This window comes from Mustela erminea, chromosome 1 (assembly GCF_009829155.1).
Source record: "Mustela erminea isolate mMusErm1 chromosome 1, mMusErm1.Pri, whole genome shotgun sequence".
In the NCBI taxonomy this organism is placed as follows: Eukaryota; Metazoa; Chordata; class Mammalia; order Carnivora; family Mustelidae; genus Mustela; species Mustela erminea.
Window position 1 is genome coordinate 1617194 of NC_045614.1, and position 5053 is coordinate 1622246.

The following is a 5053-nucleotide window of genomic DNA, read 5'->3' on the forward strand; positions in this document are numbered from 1 at the left end:
TAAACCGAGGCACAGAGACGACACAGGGTGGACCACATCTTAGGCTACTCCCTGATGTTTTCATCTCCATCCACACTTCACTCCTTAAGAGCTGGGCGACCTTGGGATGGTGACCTCCCCCCTCTGTACCTCAGCTGCCACCCCCAGGAAAATGGAGTAATAATGGAAGTGGAATTCTAGAACACGATCCTGGCAGGAGATGCAGCAGGTGGCTCCAGACCCTGGCTGGAGGCGAGAGGGAAGTTTTGGGTTCTAGCTAACTCCATACTTTGAGACCACTCTCCAGCCATCTCCTGACTCCTCACGGTCCTTGATGCTGGCAGGAGGGACCCCATGCTACAGACAGGGAAACCAAGGCTCTGGCATGATTTCATGGCCAAGGGTCTCATGCCTGGTGACACACGGAGGCCAGTGTGGTCTCCTGACTCTCCTGGCTCTGACCCACAGCATATTCCACAGCTGCCTTCTGCATGCTTTCCGGCATTCTTTTGCTCATTCAGCAAGTATTTGTTGGGCATCGAGTGAATTTCCTACGGCGGCTGTAGTAAGTCACCGCAAACACAGAGGCTTACAGCAACACAGATTTCTTCTCTTCCAGTTCTGGAGGTCAGAAGTCAGAAACCAGTCTTCTTGGGGTCCAGGTTTCCGCCAGCCTGCGATCCTTCTGGAGGCTCCAGGCAAGAATCCGAGGGTGCCCTGCTATCCCTTGGTTCATGGTCCTGCATTACGTGGACCTTCTCTGGGCTCCCAGCGTCCCCACCTCCTCTCTCTGCCTCAGACCCTCCTGCCTCTCTCTGATAAGGAACCCTGTGGTGGCATTGCCAGCAACACCCCCCTCTCCAATCCAGGATATTCTCCAGTCCAAAGATCATTAATTAATCCCATCCGCCAAGTCTGGAAAACATACACAGGTGCTGGGCATTATTAGGATGTGGCTATCTTTGGGGAAACCATGCAGGCAGCGACTTAGGTCAGATCTTGGTTGGCAAGGATGGACAGGGACAAAAGCTGACCCGTGCCTGACCTGGGGTCCACATTCTGGGGTCCATGGCCACACTGATCAGATGGTCACAATGATGAGCAAATATTATGAATAGGGTTATAGATAAAATATAAGATGCCCAGTTAAATTTGAACTTAGTTTTGTTTTTTTCTCTTTTAAAGATTTTATTTATTTATTTGACAGAGATCACAAGTAGGCAGAGAGGCAGGTGGGGGATGGGAGGGGTGTGGGGAAGCAGGCTCCCCGCTGAGCAGGGAGGCCCATGCGGGGCTCCATCCCAGGACCCTGGGATCATGACCTGAGCCAAAGGCAGACATGTCTCACCGGCTGAGCCACCCAGGCATCCCAAATTTGAATTTTAGATAAACAACAAATAACTTTTTGGTATAAATATGTCCCGTGTAATAATACGTCTCATTGAAGAGTTAAGTCATCCTGACACTAAAAGAATAAGTTTAAAAAGCTGTAAAGGATTTGTGTGTGTGGCTAGGCTACAAGTTACAGTTTGTCACGGAGGGACTCATCAGCGGTGACAAATGAGCTGCAACGTGTTAAGACCACCCACGCCCGCAGTGTGAAGAGCAGGCGTCAGTCTGGGATGCACCCAACCAGAAGCCGGGCTTTTATAGCTGTGGGGGTGGGCGTGCCCATGCGGGAAGCTCCGCCCCCAGGCCTGCACATGCGCATCCTGCCCCCATGGCGAGACCGTTCAACCAATCAGAGTCCGTGCCTCTGGGGGGGGGGGGCCCGCGCCCCCCCGCCCCCGCCCCCAGTGGCGCCTTCTGCGCAGCCTCGCGGGAGAGAAGCGTCGTGAAACACGAGGCTGGGAGGGGGGTCGCTCGCCCGCCGGGACCCCTCGCAGGACCCGCCCGACCTGGCCCGGCAGGGGGTGCAGGTAGCTGCGCCTCTTCGGAGAACGGGCCCTTCCTCCCGGGCCTCGGCCGCGCCGGCCTAGGGGACGGCAGCTCCGCTCGCTAGCGGGCTCCTGAGGCCTGGCCGGCGCCCGGGTCAGCGCCCCCTCACTCCGGACACGGGGACCCCAGGGTCAGCGCCCCCTCACTCCGGACACGGGGACCCCCCCGGGTCAGCGCCCCCTCACCCCTGGACATGGGGCCCCCCAGGACAGCATCCCCCACTCCGGACAAGGGGACCCCCCGGACAGCACCCCCTCACCCCTGGACACGGGGACCCCCGGGACAGCACCCCCTCACTCCGGACACGGGGACCCCCGGGACAGCGCCCCCTCACCCCGGACACGGGGACCCCCGGGACAGCATCCCCTCACTCCGGACACGGGGACCCCCCCGGGACAGCGCCCCTTCACCCCTGGACACAGGGACCCCCGGGTCAGCGCCCCCTCACCCCGTACACGGGGACCCCCGGGACAGCGCCCCCTCACTCCGGACACGGGGACCCCCGGGACAGCGCCCCCTCACCCCTGGACATGGGGCCCCCAGGACAGCATCCCCCACTCCGGACAAGGGGACCCCCCCGGACAGCACCCCCTCACCCAGGGACACGGGGTCCTCCCAGGGATATCATCACCCAGACACCACCCCCTGGACAGCACGCCCCCCCCCACACCACGCCTCCCCTGCGCCTCACCTCAGACACAGACCCTCCAGGGACAGTGCCCCTGGACATGGTCCCCCCACCCTGCAACATGGAGCCCCCAGGGACATTGTCACCCAGACACTGTCCCCCAGACACTGCCCCCCTCCTTGGGACACAGGGTCACCTGGGGACACTGCCCCCCAGAAACCACTCCCCCAAGACACCATGCCCCCCACCCTGAGACAAGGCTTCTCCTGGGACACTGCATCCCATAGGGTTGCCCAGGACACCCTATACCACACCCACATACCTGCTCCTCTTCCCCTGATATCACCCCCCCCCCCGGGGTTACAGGTCCCCCTCAAGACACTGCCCCCCAGACACTGGCCCTCCTGGGACACTGTCTCCATTCCTCAACACCATCCCCCAGGGACATGGTCCCCTGGACACCAGCTCACACAAGCACTGGACCCCAGTCCCCACTGCTCTCTAGGGTCCGTGGTGGAGGTGCGCCCCTCAGTCTCCGCAGCCCCACCCTGCGAGGACCCGCCCTCGGGGAGCCCATTCGCCTTGAACCTCGGCAGCCGCGACGGCTGGTGGGGTCTTTCCGTTTATTGCTTATTTTCCCGCGCTGCAGCTCACTTTTGGGGGCCCGCGTCTCTCCAAGCAGGGCGGTCTGCCCGCTGCCTGCCGAGAGAAGGCCCAGGCCAGGACCCTGAGCGCGCGTCCGCCTGCAGCAGGAAATGCTCGCAGGCGTCGGAAGAGACGGTTGTCGCCTGTGCCGTGCAGGGCACCGCAGCATCTGGAGGCCGGCAGCCGGTGTCCCTCGCTGACTGTCCTTGACGCCCATCGTGTAGCTTCACAAGGACCTCGGGGCCCCCGACTGTGCTCGTGTTACCGAGGAGGACCCCGAGCTGCGGCCGCGCGCTGCCGGCCGGCTCTCTCCGCCAGGCTGCCGGGCCTGCCTTGCCTGCCCCACCCGGGTGCCTGTCGCCGGAATGCTTTGGGATCTCCTCCGAAAACAGTCAAGGGGACACCGTGGGTTTCACAGCCCGGGGCCGGGGTCCACCGCAGCCCTCCTGCCCCGGGGGTGTGTTCTGAAAACCGCCTCAGAGAACCCACAGAGAGCGGGCTTCCCGGTGTGCGGGCCGGAAAGACCAGACGTGCAGGGTGTTTCCTCTCCCTCCGTTCCAGGGCGGCCAGGACCCGGCTGGAGGACAGTCGGGCTGGTGGGGATCGGGGGGCGCCCCGGGGGGGGGGCAGGTGTTGCTGGTGGAGCAGTTCCATGACCCAAGGGTTGGGTTTGGCTTCAGTGCACCCCGAAGCCATGTTCCCTCTTCCAGCAGGTGGGCGACCATGAGCTCCGACCCCGTGCTCCTGCCCAGATGGTCTCGGTCTGAGCGCCCCTCCCTTGCGGACGCACCTCCAGCTGGCCCGGACGGTGGGGCCACGAGTGTTTGCAAACTTGGGACCTCCCCGGAGTCTCCTGAGGCTTCAGGACCGGGTTGCAGACAAGCTGACCCAGGGGGCAGGAGACACAGAGCTTTTCCTGGGTGTCCCCTAGAGTAGGAACCCACCTTCTGCCCGGCCGGGAGACTCTAGAGGGGGGCGTGTGCCCACTTCCTGCCCCAGGATCCGCACGCGGCTTCATCCAGGACTACCTGCTCTGCTCACAGAAGAGTGCAGGGAGGAACCAGGGATGAGACCCCCTGCGGGAACCGCGGGCACAGGAGCGATGGGGGTGCAGGTGGGGACTGAGACCCCGACACCTGCTGGCTATCCTGGGCTCCTCCTCGCCCGCCTGTCCCGCTCCCGGGCGCGGACAGACTGTGTTCTGACGAGAGGAAAAATGTCCTTCTCAACCGTGGGCTTGGAGTGCTTCCCAGAGGGAGGCATCCTGGCCAGAAAGAGGGCCACATTTTTCGGGCAGGCCCGCCGGCGAGGCCTCGCGCGTCACTCTTTCCACCGGGGGCTTCGAGCTGGCTCTGCGCAGCCACCACACGTGCGCGGCCGGGAGCGCTGGGGCCGCCGTGGCCACCCAGGGGGAGCCCCACCCGGAGCCCTCGGAGCCCTCCCGCAGGGTTTCCCCCAACTCTGGATCTCCGGGGGCGGGGAGACTGCCTCCTCGGCGCCCCCTGATTGGAACCTCATGGGGACGGGAGGGCGGGCAGGCCGGCGGGTCAGGCTTCGTGGCCCAGGTGCTGACCGTCGGGTTAGCGTTGTCACTCAGCCCTAATTTGGGACGGACACAAACGTTCGGGGACAAGATGCGTGCAGCGGGCGGGCTGCGCGCGGCTCTCGTCCTCCTGTCCTTTGCATCGGGGAGTTTCCGGAGGTTTCTCTGTTGGTGGCAAAGGTGTACGTGGGGAAGAACGTTAGAGTTCGAGGAAAGAGGGGCGAGGCTGGTTGGCATGGAGGAGGGACAAGCTGGCTCCCCAGGGATGTTGCCAGGGATCGCCAGGCTGCCCTGCCCAAGGTCACGGCAATCCGCAGGCC